The following is a 27,109-nucleotide window of genomic DNA, read 5'->3' on the forward strand; positions in this document are numbered from 1 at the left end:
GCCGCCCCCGTGATCTCGCCTCGTGGAAGCTGTGGTGGTGCGCGTTTTTGCTCTTATCTCATCCGCTTTACTACCAGATGATATAATCCATTTTCTATGTTCATTTATTCATTAGTACATCCGTTTCAAATTATAAAACTTTCTAGTCTTATCCACATTCATTAACACTAGGTAATATTATTCATTAACATATATATGAATGTGGACAATGCTAAAAAGTTTTATAATATAAAATGAGAAAATATTTATTTATTATACTTCATCAAACTTTTCTTTTATAGAGAAGTTAGCATAGAAACATCTATCATATAGAATTAGTTTTATTAAACATTACATTAAATATGTTTTTATAACTTATATGTTTTATGTCCGATTTATATAAACTTAATTAGACTAGACTGGGAAAATAAAGTATTATAAGATGGAGGGATTAGTATATACTCCCTCCGTTTCGAAATGTTTGACGCCGTTGACTTTTTATCACATGTTTGACCATTCGTCTTATTAAAAAAATTAATTAATTATTAATTTTTTTCCTATCATTTGATTCGTTGTTAAATATATTTTTATGTAGACATATAATTTTACATATCTCACATAAGTTTTTAAATAAGACGAACGGTCAAACATATGCTAAAAAGTCAACAGTGTCAAATATTTCGAAACAGAGGGAGTATATAATTGGTGGCCAAGGTTGTGAGAAAAACGACATGGAGTAGAAGGGTCTTTTTCTGAGAGGAGAAATAGAGTGGTCGTTATCGACGAAGATACACATGTCTTCTTGTCCTGTGGTCATCTAGCTTATGATTGTGTTTCGTTTTGTCTTATTCTGAATTTTGTATGGACAAAATGTTTTTGTGTAAGTTGGCTCTTTTATCGCTTTTCAAATATTGTTTTTTTCCGATTGAATGAAATTAAATAACACATCATCATTTTCTTTCTATACGTGTTATTGTTATGATTTCTACAATTGCATAGGCAACTAGAATTTCGATCATGCTTACGATATAGAACAGATAATAAAAAGGGATCCACAAATAATCTTGTGATGACGAGAACTGAAGTTGAGAGTGGTTTGGTCTGTGTCAGGATCGAGAATGTGAGAATCTGAGACTAGTTGCCTACAGCCCTAATACACCTGGTTAATGATTTTATTTATCATGTGGTAATTTGACAATGATAGGGTGATATAGCTATAGGTTAATTGGTATATATCTACCTTACTTTTCTGGTAAGAAGTATATTGAGTTCCGTGGAGGAAAAATATTAGTAGGACTTATTAAGAAGAACTAAATCATATCGTCACATGCACCCACACTGTCAAATAGATAGATGTATCATGGAACTAAATTTATTTAGAGTTTCTTATCTTTTATTTCTATTTATCAGTGGCTGTTTACGAGGTTCTCAGCAAAAATGTAGAAAATCATGTCTACTGTGTTATTGATATACTCTCTCCATCCCAAAATATCTCAATCTATGTCCTGCCTAGATTGTTTGTAATATAAGTTGAGATATTTTGGGATGGATGAAGTATAATACAATTAGCTGGCATCGACTTGGGTCGGTTTGGCGACGTTGTTTTGATTATATGCTAGAAAAGTAAAGATAATGGTCAATATTTGGAGTGTCAGATGTTATAAAAATTAGACAATATAGCGAAACAACGACTAAATCTTCTCATTAGCTACATATTTATGAATACATATCTATTAACAAAATTCAGCCAAAGACTACATTTCCGTGCTCTGATTACGGGCGCTCCTCCCCAATCAATATAGCACCTAACCACTCCGAGACCATGGTATCATCGCCATCCTTTCCCTGCTTGCATATGCTACATTATAGTTGCTATTATGATTACATCATGGTGTCCTCCTCTCTATTTGGGAGAGTCCGACTCTAGCTCCACTCCTACTACCTATTTTAACTTTAGGTGTAACTATAATCAAATAGAATTGTATATTCGGCATATATTCTAATTAACATTAGAGTTTGTCTACACTCCATTACATTGGTTTTTACTATTCCCTACATTTTAAAATACAGAGGATGTGTTTTATTTTGTTAGGTTAAAGCTTTAAACAACAATTAAACTACACCGATTCACGAAATATTAAAGTGTGCAATCTTTCCCTGTATGCTGCATGTACCCTTGAATGTTTTGTCATAGATAAGCGAACAGTTTCATATAATTTCTATACATGTACATGCCATTATCACTTCCAGGGGCGCTTAACATTGGTGTGCCATGTCATATTATTTTATTTGCATGATTATTTTAGATCAGATTCAGATTCGCATGGACTATCCAATTAAGTTATGTATCGAAGACTCTGTTTGGCACAGCTCTAGCTCCCAACTCCAACTTACCTAGAGCTGGAGCTGTGCCAAACGGTCCAGATCCTATATTTTTTAGAGTGGGGTTTGCAGAGTTGCTCCTAAAAAAAAAACTACGGGGTGAAGCTGGGTTTTTACTGCTGCACAGCTCCACTCCACCCTAAAAGACCCATACCCTTTAATTATTTTACGTATTTACGCGAAACTGCCACTGACCTATACCCCCAACCCACCTCCTCACCTCCCTCCCGTAACCCTCCCATCGAGCCAGGCGGTGGCGGCGGGCGAACAGGCGCTCCGGCGGCACGCGCGGGCAGCAGGCCGGCGGCTGCGCGGCGGGGAAGCAGGGCCCGACGGCGGCTCGGTGGCGCGCGCGGGAAGTAGGCCGACAGCTGCGCGCGGCGGGGCAGCAGGGCCCGACAGCCGCTCGGCGGCGCGCGGCCGGGCAGCAGGACGATGGCGGCTCTGCGGCATGCGGCTGGGCAGCAGATTGCGGTGCTCCGGCGGCGAGCGCGGGCAGCAGACCGGCGGCTACGCGATGGGGCAGCACGGCCCGACGGCAACTCGGCGGCATGCGGCCAGGTAGCAGGGCGACTGCGGCTCGGCGGCGCGTAGATGAGCAACTGGCTGCGGCGCTCCGCCGGCGGCTCGGCGGCGCGCGCGGGCAGCAGGCTGGCGGCGGCGTGGCTAGGCGGCGCATGGCAGGCGTCGAGGAGCTAATCCCCTCGATTCTTTTTACATTTTTTTTTTCAATTTCAAATCTAGACCAAAAGAACAATAGGGTGATTTTCATGTATGTTGTGGATGATTCTTGTTTATAGGAACTTTGTAGATGTGAAAAATTATCATGTGTTTATACAAATTGAAGTGAAAACAAAATGGTAGACTATAATACAAATTTCAGATCTGAAACATGAAATCACTAGGGTGATTTCACTGATTATGTTAATTATTTTGTCGATTAATTTTTAACCTTATAATTATACTGTTGCTGAAATTCTAAAGAAAAATAAACAATTATTAGTCATACATCACGAAAACAGAAAAAATTACTACAAGGGCACTATTGTCAACCTCCCCTTTATCCTCTCTTTCAAGATTTCTGGAGCTGACAAGCTTGCCAAACACTTTTTTTCTTGATCTAGCTCCCACTGGAGTTGGAGTTTAGAGCTAGAAGTTGGAGTTTGGAGCCCTTACAAACGGGGCCTAACTGCTCGTAAATTGTTGCATCTATTTATACTTACTTATATACGCATTCACTTATATCCTGAATACTACCTCCGTCCTATTTTACTTATCGCTTTGACTTTTTTGTTTGTAATGTTTGACCATTCGTTTTATTTATGTAAATATAAAAGGATAAGTCATACTTAAAGTACATTTGATAATAAAACAAGTCACAAACAAAATAAACAATAATTTTAAATTTTTTAATAAGATGAATGATCAAATATTATAAAAAAAAAACTCAAAGCGATAAGTAAAATGGGACGGAGGTAGTAGTATAATTTTAGTTATTTTCAACGAAAGAGAAAAGAGAAGCAAGGTGGCCGGGATGCGTGTGACGACCGACGGCTGAAATAACTGCAGAAAGTCCGGCAGAATGTCCGTAATACTTTTCTCATGTCAAAATGCAATGCATATATAGGGCGCCGCCGGACGCGTGTCTGGCTCCGCGATTCGATCGCATGTTCATCCAGCAGGCAAAAAAAAGCACATCTGCACACATGGGCGGTACTGTACATGATCTCGAGCTGTCCGTGTGGATTGCCCGGCTTTCGGCGCCTTGGGATTGATTGATCGATCGATCGATCAATTCACCCTCTTATATTACTCTATCTAAACGTCGTGGGAGCGGTGAAAAAATCGTTTTCATCACGATTAATTTGTGCCGAAACCCACAACAACACCGTATTTGCTAGTCCTCTCTTTATCAAAAGCTTAAATAATTATACGTATAACAACTTAATTACAGAACTTCTATAAATCTTTTACTACTCCCTTAGCTTTTACTACTTGGAATCTAAGATGCTATGTATTCAGCTATTTATTCATTTTTCAGTAGCATATTTTCCAAGCTGTTACATGGTATATTTTTAATAAAAAATTATATAAAAGTTTCTTTAAAAAATTAAATAAATTCACCTTTTTAGTTTATAATAAATGATACTTAATTAGTTACTCCCTCTATTTTAAAATATATGGGATTTTGGAACGGAGGGAGTATATTTTAGGACGAGTGAAGCATATATTAATAAGTTGTCTTGTTTTACGTAAAGTAAAAATGTTAGCCCTTTGGCTCATTCGAACACATGCTTAGGGCAAGTGCTATGGTAGATGTGATTGCTACCTCCAAATTTATTTATATCATTTACTTACAAATTAAGATGTAAGATATACAATAGGTCACTCCTAATACACAAATATCAATATCTTTAGTACTCTCACATCCTTCCTAGAGTTTATGTGGAGGCCACCTCTTGATTTAGGGGTGGTTCCTCATCTCTCTCCTCACTTCTCTTTTTCACCTCATCACTCAATCCTATGTGTTATTTTTAGAGGTAGCACATGAAGCATTAGGCCATTCCCAACCCAATAATTAGGATGGTGTCCATAACATTAAATAAGGTGCCACCTAAGATGAAAAATAATGTGGCAAGTGAGTAAACGAGGAAAGAGAAGGAAACCATGTCTTGCATGAGACATGGTTTATACACAGCATTCAAGATATCATGTGAGATAAGTAGCATTAAATTTAAGTATGGAATATTGATATTTGTATTGGAAGAGTAGTGTCTACTAATTTCTTGATGATGTGGAGTTTATGTAAATTATTTCTAGTGTCTTGGGTTAGGAATGGCCTTATAGCAATTGCCCTTACTCGAAAGTATACGTTGTATGTGTCCCACCGCTTCGCCTTAACTCGAAAGTTTAGATGGCATACAATAATTAATTAATTAATTGACGGTGCCAGTAGCTTAGCTGTTAGTTCATCGATCGTGCAATCAACCTCTTATTACTTACAAGTTGTTTGTTGAAAGTTTTTTGCTTTATTTTTATACTACTATTAGACAAAAGGACAGTACCCAGATCTGTATGTACTGAAGCTTATAAATACGGGAAGGTTCGCTTGAACCGCCTGAGCCGTAGTGCAGAGTACATGCTCTCGTACTCTACTACAGTACTACTAGTACTCCAGTTAAGGCCATTAATTACAGGATGTCATCATAGACTAAAACCGTATCTCATTTCTTGCTTCAAAAAAGGTTATTTTTAGATAATGGAAGTATCTTAATCTTCTGCAAGATACTTGTGTTGAAAAAAATCCCGCGCAACTATTTTCCACCCGTTGCTTGTGGGATTAACGCGCTTTTATTTACGATTATTTCTATAATTTAGTGATTACGCGCATTGATCGGTAGCGCCAAATTTATTTTAGCAAGATATATCGAAGAAATTAAGATGTACTAATGGGCAAAAACATCATTCTCACACGACCAAAAGGGAGTACTCCTATCCAGTACCATCAACAGCTACCAATAGTATGGCAGAAGAGGATAATAATGCCCTACTATCTTAGTTAGCAACAAATGTTTTAGGTATGTATTGTCAATGCAAATTAACTTTGATCGACTATATATAATTATTATTTAGAGAATTAGAGTATAGGTTGTGGACATATGAAAAATAAATAATCCATCCAAATTTATCCCAACAAAAAAAATCATAATATTACAGTCATACAGTGTAAATTTTTAATTTATAGAAAAAGTTAACCGGTTAAATTTATTCATCACAAACAAACTAAAACAGTTAAATTGATTCTCAAAAGGTCTAAAATGACGCTCATATTCACACTGCGGGATGCAGTGCACGTCCCTGCACATGCACCATGTCTACTCGATCAAAAACAACGGCATCGACTTGATCTCATTATGTCTCCATTGCTCAAGAGCTCTACGTGTCTAAATCAGCGCTAATAGCGATCTAGGGATCATCAGAATTCAGAATCAGTTTTTTACTCTTGTTTTTGTGGTTTTTTTAACTAGATAATAATAAAATACTGTTTGCATCTTCTATCCTGCTTCTTGAACTTCACTTTTATTTTTTATTCAGGACAGAAATATGCTTTCTAAACTCTGATACACAGAGAACTTTGCGGTGAGTTGCTTACAGAGAACTCTGAAAATTTCGAGTGAAAAACCAATTCTACTACAGATCAGTGATCCATCAATTCACATCAGGGCACAGCATCAGGCCACTGATCTCTCGTTTTTCTACCTAAGAAAAATTCTCTAGCCACATCAGGACACACACTGATCTCTCGTTTTCTACCTCAAAACAAAGAGAATTCTACAGCCACATCATCGGCCACAATGGATGTCGGAGTCAGGAGCTTGACACTTCAGTTTAGTGCTCAAATAATGCTAATGGAGAGAGCTTAGCCATGGACAAAAAAAAAAAACCAGCCATCCTCCTTGACCGTCCAGTCATTTTCTCTGAATCTTTTTATCGTCACAAAGACGAAATCATTTCTCCGATTTTTCGCCCCACCTTTCGGCAATTTGCGCACGTCCGAATATCGCCACAAAACAGCTAGAATTTGGTAGAAATTGACAGCAGAGTTTGTACTGTCCCTGATCGAAAATGATCGATGTGATCATCCCTGCTCCAAGATGTGGCAGATTCAGAAGAGGTGTGAGCTGCAAACTACAGGTTCAGACATGTTCGTTTTCAGGAGGTTGGGCCGGCGTGAGAGGGGAACATCGCCACATCAGCACATTTTTCTTGGTCTCAGATTATGCTGTTAACAATGACATTGCAGTGAGATGTGACATGTAAGCATGTTGATCAACAGTGATTGAGGATTTCGTGTATCTTAATTTGGGTGGTGAAAAAAGAAACTGAAAATTAGTTCTCGGTCATATTCATGGGTGTAGATTGGCGTCGATGAGAACTAAATGTTTTGGGGAGAACTATCTTGTTGAAAGGGGCAAGATAGCTAATTGTTTGGAGTACTACAGAAACGGTTATCACTGCCGGTATGTAACATCGTTAATATTTGGTTTTTGTTGCCGGCAGCGAAGCACCACAAACCTCTAGGTGTGAGGTTTGCTGCGATCATTTGCTCGATCTGTTGATATGTTGCGCAGGAGTTACTGCAAGTGAACTGACTATGTTGTATGAGTAGCAAATTTTTAAGGGTTAATCTGATTCGTACCATCGTAAATATACCTATTTAGAAAAATACCATTATAATTCGTCTATTCGTAGTTGTGCCACTTAAAATTTACAAAATTGTAACTGTGTCGTTGCCGTCACCTTTTCTATCTCCTTCCCCATTTACACGTGGGACCGATCTGTCAGATTCATTTTCTTCCTTTCACCCTCCCTTATCTTTTTCCTACAGATGAGTCATCGTGGGCGGCGTGGAGCGGCTGGCGGTGCGGCGCTGCTGGCGCGCCTCGATCTCGAGCGTGGATCATGGCCATGGCCTCCTCGGCCGCTGACGCTGTGGCACTTCTCTCCTTCTCCAGCTCCAACTGCAACGCCACGCGTGCGTCCCGCTCCTCCTCCACCACCTCCCGTCTCAGCTCACCATCCTCCACGGGGTGCTCATCCACCTCCTCCATGCCATCGACAGGGTCCGATTCCTCCTATTCGCCTTCCTCTCCCGTGCCCTCGCCTCTGCCCTCCTCTCCCGCTTCCCCTTCACCTCCTCCTCCAACGACAAACGACTTCGGCCCCTCGCCAACAACCTTGAGCGACGCGGCCTCGGCGGGGATGACGAACTCCTTGTGGCGCAACAGCAGCAGCACAAGGCCGTTGCGGCGCTGGCCGCCCCCAATGTCGTCGCCGCTGCCAACGACCACCGTTGGCCGCTCCACGAAAGGGCATGCAGTCTAGTGGTTACAGTGACCTGAGTAGTACCCCAAGGTCCTGAGTTCAAATCTCCTATGGAGCGAATTTCAGATTAGGTTGTTTGCGGGGCTAAGTTCCATATCTCAATGGCCGTATATATCCGGTTGGATACAGAGGCAGGGTAGAAAATACCCTTCTCTAAAAAAAATAAAAAAAATCTGTAGGGAAGAAAGAAGACAAGAGAGGGTGAAAGGAAGAAGATGAATTTGATGGGTGGGTCCCACGTGTAGATGGGGGAGAAGATGACAAACGTGTGATGACGATGATATGGTTCTAATTTTATAATATTTGAGTGGTATAACTATGAATAAATGATTTGTAATAGTATTTTTCTGAAGTGATATATTGGCAATGGCACGGATCAACCCAATTTTTATTGCATCACTCTATACTACCCCGTTCAAAAAAAACCAAATTATTATTGGATGTGACATATTATAGTACAAATAATATGGATAAGATTCTGTCTAGATTCGTTGTATTAGGTTATGCCATATACAGTAAAATATTAGGTAGGTTTTTTTGACCAAAAGATTAGTAGCACATTATTGTGACCATCCTAGAAATTAGTGCTACTAAAAACTCGACTTTTTTCATGAACTATATAATTTTCTTCCAATATTTTTTTATTTTTAAGATTTTGAAGTTTAGTTATTTCTAAATTGTACTCTAACCTCTATTTTTATTTTTAATTTTCTACTTTTTATTATGAATTTTAGTTAGTTCTAAATTGTTTTAGTCTTCTCTTCTAATATTTCTATTTTTTAATTTCAAATTTTTGCTGTTTCTAAATAATATTTCTATATGGACTATTTCTTTTATTTTTTTCTCTGATTAATATGAGAATTTTTAGGCCGCGAGTGAGAACGTCAACACTCATTTTCCTATTACCTTAATAAGTTAAGAGATTGTATTGCAATTTTCAGCCCAAGGCCCATCATCCATCATCCTCTCCCCCCTTGGGGTAACAAAATTAGACTAGATTGATCTTATTCACTACCCAGTGTCGTATCGCGCTGTCGCCACCGACCACCAGTGCCCGTGCGGTCGTGCCCTCGCGGTCACAACCAGGGTTTCCCAAACCGCCGGGGCCTGGGTTACTGCGCCCCGGTGGTAAGCACGGTTACCGCGCGGTAACCGTGAAAAACCGTGTAAAATTTATCAAAAATTTAAATTATTTTTTAAATTTATTTGAATTTAAGGAGGTTACCGCGGTATTTATATTACCGTACCCCGCGGTAAGCCCGGTAATCGTGGTAAACGCGCGGTTACTGGCGGTAACGTCAACCCTGGTCACAACCCTTGTGCCCTTGTCGTCGACTCACCGCCCGCTGAACCAACATTATTCAACAACACACACTCGCTTGGCTCGCTCACTCACTGGTCTATGTTCATGTTTGGGGAGCTTTGGGAAGTTGTAGCTTTTCCAGAATATCTAGCTTTTCATGTAGTCTAGATTATCTCATCCACATTTTATGAAATTGTAGCTATAGAATAAAAAGAATAAGGGACTAGTCAGCATATATTTTACATTGTAAGCCCTCAAACTATATATATAATTTTAATGTACTAGCAAAAGTGCCGGTGAGTTGCACCGGATGATTACGAAGTGTGTACAATGATAAGAAAAAGTGTTGCTTAGGGACCCAAATCAGACTTTTTCCCGGCCTGGCCGGTCGGTCCACGGCCTCTTATGCGCACATGCGGGCGCTCTCCACCTCCCTGGGCCGTAACCTGGGCCTGGGCCCGGGAAGCTTCCCCGTGCGCGCCTCCACTTGGGCCGAATTCGGTCAGGCCAGTGCCGGCCGTCCGATCTTAGGGTTTCGATCGGATGGTCGGGCGCCGACGTTAGAGGGACAAAATCCCATCCCTCCCGGCGCCGGCGAAAACCCTAGCCTCCTCACCCCTCTCCCGAAAAGAGAAAAGCGGTGGCGCCGGCGCATGCCCCCTCGCCGGTGTGTGCACTCCCCCAAGGGTGAGTGTGCTACTGTCGAGCGGCCTTGCCCCGGCACCCCTCCCTGTTATCTTCCGCGCGGCGCCCTCCCCTCCGCCGGATCCAGTGGGAGGGGAGACAGCGGCCCAGATCCGGCATCCCGGATCTAGCGGGAATGCAAGGGAGGCGATGGCGGCCCGGCCTCCCCTCCGCCGGATCCAGCGGGAGGGGAGCCGGCGGTGGACCGGCGTCCCTTCGACGGCTGTGGCAGTTCGGCGGCACTCTCTCCTTCCGGTATCGTTTTTCTTCTTGTGTTCTTGTCTCCGATTCATATGGTTCAGTTTTATTTGTGCGATTGAAATTCCGACCGGGACTTAAATTTTTTTTTTTTGGGGGGGGGTTGTGCGATGGAATTCCGATTGGATTTTTTTTGGGGGGGGGGGACGAAAAACCACCGCACGGACGAGGTGACGAAAGGAAAAATACGAATATTTTAATTAGTTAAGATTTACACTGTAAGAGAATTACATATGGAAGCCCTAGAATTATACATGTAATTAGTATATATGTAGTTATAGTGTGATAAGTAGGATGTAATTATGGTATAACTAATATATCGCCATAAATACAGCAAATCCGATAATTAAAATATGATCAGTATATTGAGTAAACCAGTTCGCATGCATGTACAAGAACCCGTATATGTGTATACTTGTATATGCTGCACGCTATGCAGCAAATCAGGTGAATCAAAAGAATCCGACGGCATATAAAAACTGACTGCAAACGAACAAGTTTTCTGTCATCATAAATATAACAAAGCTGAAAAATAAACTAAAAGTCAGAAAACCAACCTTTTCTAGTTTATCAAGCATTATGCTTCTCAAAACCTAACCAACATGCTTTTAAACCCGCAAGAGCCAAACCATGTGTCCATGGTGAACAGAATGAATTAAACATGCGACATTAATAACAATAGCATTATAGTTGCTTACGGAATCGAGAGTCTATAATAATCAAAACAGCGCATCGAATAAAGTACAACGTTAAAAGAAGTAAATATCAATCTCTACTATTATAAAAATTAAAAATATTTTTGCTGAGATTTTGATACATCAATCGTGTTTGATGTTGTTTTCTAATTTTAAGTACGTTATCCGTTTCCTTCTCGATATCTTTTTCTTTTCGTCCGATAAAACTATACGTGCGTGCAGTTCGGAACGGGTTTTGTTGCATAAACGCCAAAATGGCCGATTAGTTCCATTAATCAGTTGATTAGCAGTTAATTATCCGATTAAGACGTTGCCAACAATATTTTTCTCTGTGGGCCTAAAGGGAGCAACCCAAATAAGCTCTATGTTTGTGCTTTCAGCGCTAGGTTCCAAAACAGCCGATGATTTATCTCTCCATTATGGCATTTTGGTGCAGAAACTATTTCGAATACTCGTATTCCGACCTTTTTTACAATATTGATTGAGAATAGTTGCATCTGTTTTCAGTCGGCATGTCTCCTGTGGCTAATTGTGAGTCCATGGTTAGCCAGACTCGAGCGTAACGGTGGTTTCCTGTTGATGACCGATGCAACTAATTCTATTTAATTCTTAATTTTAAGAAAATAGTAATGTTCAAACCGAATATCTTTCAAAATTATCAGATTTCTAATCCGTTTAAAATACCAAACAAGTTGATATCTATATTCATTATATTTTTAAACTACCCATGCTTAAATCGATAAAACTAAATTATTTAGGCTAAAGTTCTATTTTATACTATTCATTTGTCAAGTTCCTCCAATTTGAAGATATCTATCCTAATTTCATAAGAATTCTAAAAAAAATTAACAGTATATACATGATAACATACCTTACTTTTTAAGCGTGCATAATAAAATTATTAGATTTATAATCGGCCGCAACGCAATCCCGATCGAAATGGAAAAAGATATCAGATAATATAACTTAGCCTTTTCAAAGGCCCCTACATAAATACTCCCTTCGTATTTTAATGTATGATGCCGTTGACTTTTTAACAAACGTTTGACCTTTCGTCTTATTCAAAAAATTTATGTAATTATCATTTATTTTATTGTGACTTGATTTATCATCAAATGTTCTTTAAGCATGACATAAGTATTTTTGTATTTGTATAAAAAATTTGAATAAGAGAATGGTCAAATGTTGGTTAAAAAGTCAATGGCATTATACATTAAAAAATGGAGGGAGTAAATGCCTAGGTGCACCTTGGTTATGATTGGGAGAAGCCAGCGCGATGTAATAGCTTGCCACACGAGTCAATGTCACGATCCATGCATAAACATCAAAATACTACATATACAATGCAATACAATTCTAAATATATTCGAAAAAAGCATGATTCTAAATAATTAGTTTTTTTCGTTGCAACGCGCGTGCATTATTTCTATAAAAAAAAATAAAAAACAAATATACCACGTACGTAACGACGATGACAGGACAATATATAATCCGACGTTTCGTTCGAGCTGATCAATATCGAGCTCGATCGATCGTTGGATATTTCAACCACTCGGTGATAGCTTCGTTTTGGTGTCGAGAAATGCTCAGAGGTCTTCCGGCTAGCTCCACAAGGTGGTGGGCTAGACGGCCTGAGTTCAAAGCCTTACCCTTTCTAATTATTTGATATTAGGTCCTTTCTCTAATATTCAAGTTTTTTTTTTAGCTTCGTTTTGGTGTCGACGCGTTGGACGAGGCGGCTCAGGTCGGGGTCACCGATTGCGGCGGCATGTGACGCTAAACCGCCACCTTCGCCACGGCGGAAGTAGGTAGACGCCGTCGTCTTCTTCGTCGTCGTCGGCGCCGGCTCCGGCTTGGGCCGTGTCCACCGCCAGACGAAGTACTAGAACATCAGCGACATCGATCCGACCCGATCGGTACTCGAGAGTGTCTAGCTAGAGTTGTGATTTGTGAAGGTCAATTTGGTTGTATATATATATATGGGTAGCTGGAAGCTGAAGGAGAATCGATCGGATCGATCAATTTCGGGACGGTGTCGGGTTCTCAACTTGTGATAGATTTCGTGTATGTTTGGGTGGTGAAAAACTGACTTAATTTTTTTTCTCGGTAGTATTAATTCGTGGGGGTAGACGTGTCGTAGAAGATTAGATGAAAACTACTAATGTTTTGGTTGGGAAGAAATATATATCTGAAATTCAGGAGGGGGAAGTTAGCTAGGATTGCAAAAATGCTTTGACTCGGATGCCTGATGAGAGAACGGAAATATCGGGCGCCCTGCACTCCACGCCCCCACAGCCCTCTGCCACTCGCCTCCATCCACCTCCCTGCCTCAGAGCAGGTATAATAAGTCCAGCTCTGCTGGCTAATAGCCAAGCCACGTCAAATAAGTCCTACGTGGATGAGGGAGATGAGATGAGAGAGAGGCAAGCGAGCGATTGCACAAGCGCCGGCTGAGCACAAGCGCCTAGGTGAAGAAAGCAAACGGCTAGTTAACACGTGCCCGCCAAGAGATAATTTCTGTGTATGAGCCTATCAAATTAGAATTATAAGTCCGGTAAAAGATAAAATAGCTTTTAGAGATAATATGAGGATATTACTACTATACGCACTACATGTATATGGTTAGTTATAAAGCAGAGCTAGACTTCTTTGGTGCCGACGATAAGCTTTCTCTATTAACCTTGCTCTCACGCTCCTTCTCTATCTTCTTCTCTGTCCTCTCCCAACATGCCTTGTGCGCCTCCGCCATCGCACGCAGGTCGGCGTATTGCCTGTTCAGCTCCCTCACCATCCCACCATTCACTCGCACCCTTCCCTATTGTGTCTCCGCTGACGCCGACTTCTGCAGAAAGTGCTCCAAGATATACTCCACGGACGGTTGGCCGAAGGAGTAGGCCTTGGCGGCAGGGGAGAAGACGATGGAGGCCACGCTGGTGCTGCACAAGATGGACAGCTCGCTGGCTTTCTCGAAGAAGCTAGCGCGGCGCCTGGAGAAGCACACCTATCGTGCCTCCTCGTTCTCGATGCACCGGATCTCGATCTTCTACCACCCCAAGTCGGGCCTCCTCCGTGCCGGTGCCGCCATAATCGCCATATGACCATCTTCCTCCGCCTACAACTATGTAGCGCCCGTTCCGTCGTGGCGTCTAGCGGGAAAATTATCTCTTAAAAACTCTAATTGCGAAATTGTTTCCTTGCTTGTTGTCTAGTGTCCGTGCCATCTCAAGATCTCAATCCCCGATCTATCGTCGAGTTCAATCCCGAATCCAAATCCTTCCAAATCAATTTCCTCCGCAAAAGTCTATTTTGCCTCCCCCGGGGTCGATGGGCCGAATTTCTCTCGGCCCATCTCCCCCTCCCCTCCCCCGGCGCGCTCCCGCTCTCTCTCCCTTTTCTCTCTCGCTCTCTCTCCCTCCTCTCCCTCCGCTCCGCTCCGCCCGCGTGCTGCCCACGCGAGCGCGTGAGCCGCGCCGAGCGCCCCTCCTCCGCTCCCTCCGCTCCGGGTGCGCGTGCGCGTGAGCCGCGCCGAGCGCCCCTCCCCCTCCGCTCTGCCCGCGCGTGTGCGCGTGAGCCGCCCGCGCCGAGCCGAGCCCTCCTTTCTGCTCTCTCGCTGCCGCTCCCCGCGCGTAGTTCGCGCGCGCGCCCGCGTGGTCGTCGCCCGCATCGCATCTGCGCCGCCCGGCCCCACCGCCCTGCCGCGCCTGCAGCCGCTCGGCCCCGCAGCCAGCGCGCGTGCCCGAGCCGCGCCGCTCCATCCGCCGCGCCTCCCGTTGCAAGCCGCGCGCGCGTGCCGAGTGGCCGACCGCCTGGTCGCCGCCATTGTCAGCGCCTGCCCGCGCCTGTTGCCCGTGTCGCCGCTCCGCTCCACACCGCCCCGTCGTCATCGCCGCCGTCATCGCCTCGGCCCCGCCACTCCGCGCGCAAGCCGCCAAGGGACGGAGGCAGAGCCCTCCTCCCTCAGCCGCGTCGCCCCCGCTCCCCTCCTCATTTTCCCAAAGAAGAAAGGGGTGAGCTCCCCTTTCTCTCCCTTCTTTTCCCCTTTTCCTCCCGCTGGCGTCATCCTCCCTCCGCCCTGTCGCCGATTTGGACGCGAGCGCCGAGCGCCAGCTCGCGCCTTGACCGCCCAAGTCGGTTTCCAAACCGACATTGCCATCCTTAAAGCCCCGGGCGCCCTCCCTCTCTTCTCATCCCATCGCCTCCACTCCATTGTTGCCGCCGCCTTCCGAGCTCTGTCTCGCCTCCGCCGTTCATCGCCAAGCGCCGGGAGAGCCGGTGCGTACGAGGACGCGGAAGGGGACTCCGGGCGCTCGTCTTCCTCCTCTTCCCCGGCCCGAGGCCGGAGAGATTACTCCCGCGCCGTCGGCCTCTCGTCACAGCGCCCCTCCTTATCTCGGTAGTGCCTCCCTCCATTCTTCCTCCTCGCTCCATCTCTCCCCCTTAGTTTTCGGTAGTAGCACGAGTAGCCTCCCCGTAGCTAGCCGGCACCGCCCCGACCGTTGCCGTCGCTCGCCGTGTGCTCGCCGCCGTCGCCGCCCGAGCTCCGTAGCACCCGCTCGTCGCCGGCCTTGCTCGGCGTAGCTCCGCTCAATCCGACGCTAGCATCGGATTCCCATAGCCGCGTAGATGCTCTCACCGCCGGGAATTGGCCCCTCGTGACCTCGTCGCCGTTTCCCCCTTCTCTCGCCGCCGCTTGCCGCCGCCGCAATTCGACGCCGTCAAGCTCCCTCCAACGAATCCAAGCCGTTGGCTCGTCTCCCCTCGTCCTGAGCAACCACCCGGTGTGCTCGCTTTCGCCTGTATCGCCGTGGTTCGCTCCGCCGCTCGTCGCTGTCGTCCGCCGTCCGTTCCGGCCGGCGTCGTCGTCTACCTCCCGCCAGCCCACGTGGCAGCCACGTAGGCGCCACGTCGGCGCCAGCTCGGCCGAGATCGGGTCGGGCCGACCCCGGTCAGCCCCTCCCGTGCGCGCGTTCCACCGCGAGCCGTGAAGCTGCGCGTGGGCCCGCCGCATCCGTTCCTCCGCGAACCGTGCGTGTGCACCGCGTCCCAGCCCCGCCCGCGCGCGTGCGCCGCGTGCACGCTCCGCACGGTGAACCGAGTCACCGACAAGCGGGTCCCACCCGGGACCGCGCGCGGTCAGCCCGGTCCACCGGCTCTCTCTCCTCCCTCCCGCGCGCACGCGTGCCTTGGGCCGCCTTGGGCCGGCCGGCCCATTTAGCTCCGCCGGACCGCTCTATTTCTCTTGGGCCGCGCCCTAGCCGCCCGAGGAGAAGTCTATATTTCCTCCCTCTTTTCTTTTCTTTTATTTTCTTTTCCAAAAAAAAAGGATTTAATTAAATCCTTTTCCTTTAGACCAAAAATCCAATAATCTTAGAAATTCAATATCTTCCCAACCGTAAATCCATTTGACTCCGTTCAACTTCCAAAATTCCTCAAATCTCGAGATCTATCTAATGGCATGCTTAGAGGTCATTAATAGGGCTTTATTTTTCGCCGTTTGTTGAGTTGTCCCGTTTCGCGTGTAGTTTCGGAGCCCGAAGACCCGCAGTGCGAGGATTTCGAGGATCAAGCTCCAGATCTCGAGCAAGGCAAGCCACCTTTGAACATCTTGAGCCTATATTTGAAATTTAATTATGTTGCTTGAAAAATATTATGCATTGATAAGGATCGCACTTAATCTGTTGTCCCGTCTGCAAGGCAGATTGGCGGACCTACCTAATTCGTTGCATTTGACCCTTCCTTTGTTAATTGCTATACCATATCCCCTTGTAACCATCTAGTTGCGTCTCGATATTCGTGCACTCTGCACGAGAATCGACGACCGCCTTCAAACTTAAAATCTGAAAAACATCTTGGGTAAAACTTGGGTTTTACAAATGACTTGGAAAACCCGACACCTGGGTCGGTGCTTGCGAACTAAATGAATTTCCAAAACCGCGGACCGGGGAACGTACCGGGTGTACGGTTTTCCGCTCTCGCACTTAAGGACCGATTCCTTGGAATTTCATCCAAACATAAGACAAGTACGACCACATGGGTGGAATGGGACACCCCTAGCTGAGTAACTAGCTTATCAAGGGAGCCTTGATGCCGAGAGACATGTGGATTCGCCGGGGTGGTGTCGGGGAGGACCCCTGGGCTTCCTGGAACAGTATGGTCTGGGACCTAACCTGTTGTTGGTCTGGGACCCCTCTCGTCGGCACATGGTAAACCTGTGTCGGCTTTGGAAATGCCTTGTCATGAAAGCTTGGAGGTCTCCCGACGTGGCTGATCCCCCACGGGCTGGGTGATCCGGGTTAGTAATGTCGTGTGGGTAAAGTGTACCCCCTCTGTAGAGGTTAACAAACTGTTCGAACAGCCGTGCCCACGGTCATGGGCGGATGTGAGGTGATTCCTAGCGTAGTTTTGTTTGACTACTGCTTGTGAAATTACTGTTGTGGAAAGGGGTTCGATGTTTGAAAAATCTGCAGCTGATGGGATCAGCTAGGCCCGGGTGGCCGTTTGAAAGCTGTTGGCCCGGGTGGCCGTTTGAAAAGCTGTTGGCCGGGTGCCAACCTTGATTCATTTCTAAAGACTGATACATTGCATATACTCCGACCGGACGAGACGTACTGTCTCATCCGTGTCGTTTGAGAAGCACTCACTTAGTTGTTTTTAGAAAAGAGTTCAAATAAAATCAATTGCAAAAACAACAGCCTTTCCTTGAAGCCTGCATTAAACACTTATTTTCCCTGGCTTGCTGAGTACTCCCGTACTCACCCTTGCTCTATATAAATAATCCTTCCCCCAGTTGCTGAAGAAGATGAAGCGGAACCTGCTGATGAGGAGTTCTTCCAGGAGCAAGCCGGCTACGATGAGTTTTAGGGTTTCGGCCTAGTTCCCAAGTCGCGCCTGTGTTGTTTGGTCCAAGTCCTCGCTTCCGTTTCCCTTTTGTAATGCAGTTGTGAGCTCGGGATCTGTCCGCAGCCCAACATGACTGTACCTCTATTCTATAATAAAGAGACCTCTGTTGCTGTGATATTCTGTCTCCCTGTGATACCAGCACTATTTCCTGGGACTGGTATCGATTAACAGGTTAATTTGGAGCGTCACGGGCTAGTTCCGGTCAGGACTAGTTCGGGGCGTGACAAACTACAACTACATATGTGTCTCACTCTCTAAGAGACACATCAAGGCATCATCTGCCATTGACAATTTAGCAAACCACCAGAGAGGAGGAAGTAGTGGATCTAGCTAGCAAGTTTTTTTTTTTTTTTTGGGGGGGTGTGGGTGTTGGGAGAGGGGAAGACAGGGGTGTTTTTCAATGTTCCAATCCATGCATATGGAGTTAGATCAAAGTGTTCCGGTGAGGTTTTCGATGATGTGTCACTTTTTTCTTTGATTTTTCTCGGATCTTGTTGATGTTTTAATGGCTTAAATAATTTGTTTTATATGTTGAACTAAATTATTTCATCTAGTGATTCGATTGTGTTTCACTATTTCCAAGAACTAAAATATTCTTTTGCTAAGTAATATTGTTTCATAAGGGGTGAAAACAGTGCATCTACATGGACGTACAACCATCAACAACACCATTCGTATGGCAGAAGGAGAGAATAATGTTTTACGCTCTTAGTTTTTTTTTAAAAAAAAAATAAGTGTGTATTGTCATTGCAAATTAGCTTTCATCGACTATAATTATTATTTGAAGTATAGGTTCTGGACATATGAAAACTAAATAATCCATCCAAATTTAACCGAACAAAAATTCATAATATTACACTCCTACGGTGTAAAATTTTAATTTATATAAAAGTTAAGCGGACAAATTTATAAGCACGTGCATCTATAAAAGCATTGCATCTGTACTGAGTTTCGTAATAAAATGGTTAAATTAATAATTTTGATTCTAAAAAGGTCTAAAATGGCGTTCATTTTCACCTTGCAGGATGCAGTGCACGTCCGTGCACATGCACCGTGTCCACGAATTCATTAATTGCTCACGAGCCCTACTTGTCTAACTCATCGCTAATATCGATTAGGAATCAGGATTCAGAGTTGATTTTTTTACCCGTGTTTTCTTGTTTTTAACTAGATAAAATATTGTCGCACGTTCTATCCTGCTGAACTTCACTTTTTTTTTTATTCAGGGCAGAAATTAATATGCTTTTCTGAACTCTGATACTTGTGATCTCAAAAACAAGTGCCAACAATATGGAGAACTAAATTTGCACTTAAAGATTGTTTATTGGAAAAAGTACAAATTACCCCTCCGAACTATCGCGGTCATCCGAATTACCCCCGGAACCACAAAACCGGACATTCTTCACCTCCAACTATGCAAACCGGACGAATTTACCCCATTCGACCCAATCCGTGGTGGTTTTGGTCTATGTGACGTACGCGTGATAGTCCAATCAGCATTTTATTTATTAAAAAAATGTGGAACCCACCTGTCATACTATTCTCCTATTCCTCCCTCTTCTCTCTCTCACTCTTCCTCTCTCTTCTCTCACTCTATGTCTCTCTCAGGCGCACAGCGACAGGTGTGGGATGAGGCGGCGAGCGGCGGCGGGGTGCGGCGGAGGAGGCGAGGCGAGGCGGCGGCGGCGGGGGAGGCGAGCGGCGGCAGGAGCTCGCGCTGCTCGAGACGAGGCGAGGCGGCGGCGGGAGCTCGCGCTGCTCGAGGCGAGGCGGTGGCGGCGGCGGAGGAGGCGAGCGGTGGCGGGGTGTGGCGGAGTAGGCGAGCGCGGCGGCAGAGGAGACGAGCGCGGCAGGAGGCGACGCGGTTTGACGCGGTTAGGCCCACGTAGCGTCGGCGAACTGCTCGGTCCGGTGGCGGCACGGAGGCAGCCATGGAGGCCATGCCGCTGCGCAGTCGACGTGGCGGCGGCGAGTCAGTCTTGGCCATGTGCGCGGAGCCGCACGTCAGCGAGGCCTACGACGGAGCCGAGCGGCGGCGTCGACAGCGGAGAGGCACGCGCGGGTGATCACCTTGTCCGCGAGGCTGTCGCGGAGGCGCGCGTGGCAGTCGCAGGGCGGGCCATGCCGGCCGCGGAGGCACGAGCACCCCCGGAGATGGCGAAGCCACCGTGGTCGGCGGAGGCATGTGGGGCCGCGGTGGACCTGTGCGAGGGCTTCGCCCACGTCGAGTGGAGGAGGCCGAACGGCGGAGGTCGTGCGGCGGGGGGCGCGGCCGGCGGAGGACCCCGATGATGCCCGCGGCGTGGAGACCCGGGAGCCCCGGCTCCGCTGCGGAGACCACGGAGGTCACGCGGCCGCGGACGCATGCATGCTGCTCTTGCCGTTGCAAATAGTACCATAGCATGCTGCCTCCTCCGGGAGAAGAGAGAGAGAGAGCCCCACCGCTCGCCTTGCCGCCGCGCTCGCCTCTCTGCCACCCCACCTCCTCCGCCGCCGCCGCCTCGCCTTGCCTCGCCGCTGAACGTGCTGATGAAGCCTAGAGGGGGGTGAATAGTCTGTCCCTGAAAACTTAAAAACAAATCGCAGCGGTAAAATTCAAATAGACCCGAAACTTCCTGGTAAGGAACTCCGGAATTTCCGGCCTGATAGGCCCGGAACTTCCGGTGTTCTTAGGACAGGAACTTTCGGGTTACCGAACAGAGATGGAATTCAAATTTCGAATCAAGAGACTAAGCCAATGTTCACAAGATGATGCACAGGTATTCTAAGCAGGGGATAGATCACAGCAACATCCACAGAAACAACACAACAAGAGACAAGAGCGATTTTTTCCCGAAGTTCGGATCTTGCGATCCTACTCTCCGTTGAGGAGCTGCAAAGAGCTGGGTCTCGATTAACCCCTTGCCTCACTTGTGCAAAAACCCCAGAGGAAATCCACAGCCTTCAACCCTAAACACTCCTAAGCAAATTTCTAGAATTGAGTGACCACCAAGATCCAACTCAACCTCCTTCTAGAAATCCGCCACAAGTGTAGGTTGCTCTACTTGGAAAACCTCTAGAATCTCAGCACAAGAACTTCATTAACTTACCTCGTTCCCTTTCGGAGGAGAGGAAATCCTTCACAAATTTATCCGGGACATCCACAATATGCAACGGATTCTCGCGGGCGACACCTAACCGTCTAGGAGATCATCTCCAAGAGTAATAAGCACAGAGATGACAGCCCACGAGATATTCCAAGTGCTCACCTAAGTTCCTAGTCTTCACACATCTCCAAATCTTCCTCTCTCCCTCTCAATCTCTCTTTCTCACAAGAATTAGGCTCTAGATTGAGTGGAGAAGGCAAAAAACACTTGGGAGAGGCTAGCAACAGCTCTAGGAATGAAAAGTGAAAGTGGAATTGCCAAGAAAAGAGTTGGAAACGAGCTATATATGTATAACGGTTAGGTGACGTCATCTAGCCGTTACTCAATTTTGAACTGGAAACTAGATAGGAAGTTCCGGACCTGGAAGACAGGAACTTCCGGATAACACTTAGGAAAATTTCTTTCATCAGATCGAAACTTCTGGACCTGGAAGATAGGAAGTTCCGGACCTGCATTTTTGGACAGATGGAGTATTTGCAAAAATAACTCCTAGGGAAACTTTGACACTTCGTTCACACTAAGAGCACTTGACATATCTCAGAGCATCACCTGGAACCCCTCTTAATACTACGGTTTTTCCTAAAAACTCGATTGCAATAAATAAACTATCCTATGCACTTCTCGAGTTCCGGTCCGCTTTGATTTTATACTTTTGGGGGGTCTCTAAGCATCCATCTTCCACGCCTTGGACTAATGCACCTGAAAGTAGCTCAATAAACTCATTAGTCCCTTAACCACATTTGTCATTAATAACCAAAACCCACTAGGGGGATTAATGCACTTTCAGCCGCTGCCTCCTCTGCCCGCGCTCGCTGCCTCCGCCGTCACCGGGAGAAGAGAGACAGAGAGAGTGTGTGAGAGATAGAAGAGAGTATGACATGTGGGTTTCACATTTTTTATAAAATAGGATGCTGACCGGACTACCACGTGTACGCCACGTAGACCAAAACCACCACGGATTCGGTCGGGGGGAGGGGTAATTCGTCCGGTTTGCATAGTTGGGAGTGAAGAATGTTCGGTTTTATGGTTCTGAGGGTAATTCGGACGACTATGATAGTTCGGGGGAAGATAATTCGTACTTTTTAGTCAGGAGCTTGACACTTTTGTTTAGTGCTCAAACAATATTGCTCATGGAGAGCTTAGCCATGGACAACAAAGCAGCCATCCTCCATGGCCGTCCAGTCATTTTCTCTGAATCTTTCATCTTTAAAAATACGAGAACATTTCTCCGATTTTCGCCCCGCCTTTCGGCATTTTGCGCACGACCGAATATCGCCACAAGATAACTTGGCTAGAATTGATGGAAATTGACAGCAAAGTTTGTACTGTTCCTGGTTAAAAATGATGTGATCCCTGCTCCAAGATGTTGCAGATTCAGAGAAGAGGTGCGAGTTGCAAACTCCAGTTTCACACATGTTCGTTTTCAGGAGGTTGGGCAGGCGTGAGAGGGGGACATCGGCACATTTTTTTGGGTCTCAGATCATGCTTGTTAACAACGACATCGCAGTGAGATACGACGTGTTAAGCATATGGACCAACAGTGGTTGAGGATTTCGTGTATCTTTGGGTGGTGAAAAAAGAAACTGAAAATTAGTTCTCGGTCATATTCATGAGTATTTGTGGTCGATGAGAACTACTCCCTCCGTCCTAAAATATAACAACCTTTAGCACTTAGGATTTGTCTCAAAATATAATAACTTTTCCACCAACATTCTCTTCCAACCAATCACAAACCCTGCACCATTCACTTTTCTCACATACCTCTACTTCTCAACCAATCACAATATCTCTCTGTTTAAATAAACCTACTTTCTTAATAACCGTATCAAATTTTAAAACTTTTTATCTTATGGGACAGAGGTAGTAATACTTTGGGAAGAACCATATATATATCTCATTGAAAGGGACTAGATAGCTACTTCCTCCATTTTATATTATAAATTGCTTTGACTTTTTTTCTAGTCAGAATTTTCAATTAAGTTTATAGAAAAGTATAATAGCATTAACAACATAAAGTAAATATATTATCAAAATATATTTAAATTTGGATTTAATAAAACTGATTATTTGATGTTATGGATGCTGCTAATTTTTTTTTATAAATTTGGTGTAACTTAAAAAAAATAACTAGAAAAAAGAAATAGAACTACTTATAATATAAAACGGATGAAACGGATGAAGTTATTGTTTGCTACCTAAGAAACGGTTATCGATCACTAGTTCACTACCAATCTATAACATTATTGTTCATTACCCACAGTTGGGAGCTCCATACAATATTTGGTTTTTGTTGCCGGCAGCGAAGCACACCACAAACCTCTGGGTGTGAGTTGTTACGATCATTTGCTCGATCTGCTGCAATGTTGCGTAGGAGTTGCTGCAAGTGATCTGATGATCACTATGTTGTATGAGTAGCAAATTATTGTTGCATCACTCTATAGTCTCCAGATGAGTAGCAAATTATCGTCTCCAGAGATGTTAAACCGTTGAAATGCCAGAGAATAAATATATATGGTATACCTAAACAGTGAGAAATTTGATCGATCGTAAGATCAAATCCCCGCCAACTGCAGACACACTATCCTACCACAATGCAAGCTGGAAAAGGAACATGATCCAATGCTGAATCCAAATTTGTCAAAACCATCTCAAGTTGAAATTAATAATCACAAAAACTCCCCTGAAATGAATTTGATTATACGGTATAAATTGAGGAAAAATAGAAATTAATTCATGACGCACGCTTTTGTTCATTATCTGCTTCAAAAATCCTCACGAGTATGACCTGTGCAGCCAACATTACAAACTTAAAAATAGGTGTAATCTGAGTTCATAACGCATTAGATACCAATGTCTCATGGTCGTAGCTAGCTAGAACAGTTCGATGATAATTAATTATCAATACATGCCAAATCATCCTTCAAGTAACAATGAATTAAACTCTTCTGTTTGATGAGAGAAATTAAATACAAATGGCTGATGTCATAAGGTGCTATAAAGTATAAACAGAGAAATTAGTCTGACATACTCCCTCCGTCCCATAATATAAGGATTTTGAGTTTTTATTTGTAACGTTTGACCACTCGTCTTATTCAATTTTTTTTTGCAAATATAAAAAACGAAAAGTTGTGCTTAAGTCACAAATAAAATAAATAATAATTTAAAAAAATTTTAAATACGACGAGTGGCCAAACGTTGCAAGCGAAAACTCAAAATCCCTTATATTATGGGACGGAGGGAGTACGAGATTATTGATATACTGTTTATAGTCATGGACTTCAAACCCAATTCTGCTACCTGATGTGTGATTAGATATCGACGGTATCAATAAGACGTTAGTGCAATATATATACTCCCTCCATTCCAAAATATTTATCGCCATTAACTTTTTTAAAAAATATTTAACCGTTCGTCTTATTAAAAAAAATTAAGTAATTATTAATTCTTTTCCTATCATTTGATTTATTGTTGAATATACTTTTATGTATACATATGGTTTTACACATTTAAAAAAAATTTGAATAAGACGAACGGTCAAATATGTTTAAAAAAGTCAACGGCGTTAAACATTTAGAAAATGAGGGAGTATATACATAGTATAATGAAGCCATTTCTCCATCATGGGCTATCTCAACCAAAGACTGGCACAATAGCAGAAGGCAAAAATACCTGAGACACATGCAAACGCCTTGTATGGTCTAAGCTGAGCGAACCTGCAGCAGATTATTTAAATTTAAAGAAAACTAATTAGGATAACCAGAAAAAATAAAATGCGCACACATTCACAAAAGTTAGTTGCTTGGTTACCTTGCATCAGCCTCATCACTTTCTTTTCTCAAAGTTTCCATCTTGTCAAGGAGGTTCTCGATATTATCCAATTTCTTGCTGACATAAGAATAAACCAGAAACTCATTGTTCTCCATGTCACCAAGTTCCGATGCAGGATCTGAGGAAGAACTCTGGATACAGATAAAGAAAAAAAAAGTGAATTATAACTTAGGCTAGGTATTATTATCAAAGTTTCATTTTCGACTGGGATACCAATATTTTCACTTTAGACTAAGAAACATAGCCTTTGTTCTAGTTTAGACCCCCCCTCCACACACACACACAACAATCTCTCAATCTCTGTCTTGTTCGCTCCTAGCTCCTCACCACCGCACTATCCGGGCCGTTTTTTCTCTTCCTGTGATGTAGATACGATGACAACTCGGTGAGCTCCATCTGTGCAGAACCTATCAGGGTTTTAAATCTCCGTCCATAGCTACCGTTATCATCTTGACAAGGGTTCTAGCTATTTGCTTACATGTACAATTTAGTCCGCTGTAACTGTTTTGAGAAGATCAACCGCTAAATATTTTAGTCTGCTAACTTCAATATAAACAAGTGAGGCACACGTATAGCCTCATCAGTCATCATCAGACCGATCGCTGCCTCCTGAACTGCAGCTAATTGCTTCCTCTTCCTTCACATGTGCTGTTGCTCTTCACACCAGCAACAACACCAGTGCTTCACGCCGCCTTATAGCAGCAGGAGCAGCAGGTTCACATTGCCGGCTATGGTTTCGATGGTGAGAAGGGTGTACCATTGTGCAAACACAAGGAAAGAAACTCTAGTACAAAGTGAAAACAGTGACCACTCATGTCCAAAGTGAAACCTTGTAATTAATCCTAGCCCGATATGCAGTATTTACTTAAAAAAAAGTTCCTAGCTAAACTAATAATCTCAAAACAGATACTCCATCCGTTTTACAATATAAGTCATTCTAGCATTTTACACGTTCATATTTAATGAATCTAGACATAAAAATTACAAATCTCTACTATTATAAAGTTTGAAGTTGTTTTTGCCGGTATTTTGGTACGTCATCTGTGTATCAGTCTGTTTTTAAGTTCGTTTGCTTTTGGAAATACATATCCGTATTTGAGTCGGTTCTTAAGATCGTTCACTTTTGGTAATATAGAAGGAATTATAAGAAATCTGTTTAAAAAAACGCGCATGCTAACTTGAGACGATTGGACTCCTAACTGCAGCTTATGATTTTCCAACAAATATATACATCCAAGCGAACTCCCTTAACTAAACCATATAACAATAATAAATATTAAAATAAACTTCATCCGTTGTAACGTATGGACATCTTTTTTAGTATACAATAAAAAGAAGATGAGAAAACCCCCTCTTTTAATTATTTTCTTCTGCTCTTCTCCCTCCCCGGCCTCAGCCAGATAATTTCACCGATTAGATTAAATCAATAGAACACCCCAGGAGAGAGAGGAGGGAGAAGGAATTGCAGCAAGAGTGAGTAGAAACCCAGGGAGGAAGAGAGGATCGGAGCAGGGAGATTCCAGGAAGAGGTCGTTTACCGGCGCGGTGGCCGCGGCCTTGTGGGTGGAGCCATCGTCGCAGCTGGCGCTAGCTGGAGAGGCGACGCGGGTTCTCCTCCATGGCCGACAGGGCGGGGACCACGGCTGCGCGGCGGATCAGCAACCGCTGCTCCCCCGCGAGCACGGACCGCCGGAGCGCGCCGCCGGCTGACCGGAGGATCGTCGAAGCCATCGTCCTCGTTCTCTCTCTCTCTGCTCGAACCCTAGGTTAGGTTTGCCTTCCTTTTTTTTTCCTTTGAAGTTGTCTGTCCGGTCGGCTCAAGTTGTCTATTCTACTCAAATTTAAAATAGTACTAGGTCAAACATTTTTTATTTTGACTATTAATAGAAAAAAATCAATCATATCAAATCAATGTTACTAGATTTATCATTAACAAAACTAATATCATAATATACAACTCTTTTATTTAGATCATTTTACTTTTATAGATGCATCTCGAAAACTGTGTTAAAGTCTAAAAATACAGTGTATTTTAAGACGGAGGGACT

The 27,109-nt window shown here is 44.1% G+C and overlaps 1 long non-coding RNA gene across 1 annotated transcript; it reads right to left on the reverse strand.

The window, feature by feature from the left end:
• Window positions 1–23,868: 23,868 nt before the first annotated feature.
• On the reverse strand, window positions 23,869–26,849 carry LOC107277793 (uncharacterized). Its single transcript, XR_001539842.3, has 4 exons — window positions 26,600–26,849; window positions 25,041–25,192; window positions 24,903–24,946; window positions 23,869–24,018 (listed from the first exon to the last, which is right to left on the reverse strand). It is a non-coding gene; the product is annotated as an uncharacterized lncRNA (long non-coding RNA).
• Between the last annotated feature and the right edge of the window lie 260 nt (window positions 26,850–27,109).

The sequence above is a fragment of the Oryza sativa genome, chromosome 9 (assembly GCF_034140825.1).
Source record: "Oryza sativa Japonica Group chromosome 9, ASM3414082v1".
Taxonomy (NCBI): domain Eukaryota; kingdom Viridiplantae; phylum Streptophyta; class Magnoliopsida; order Poales; family Poaceae; genus Oryza; species Oryza sativa.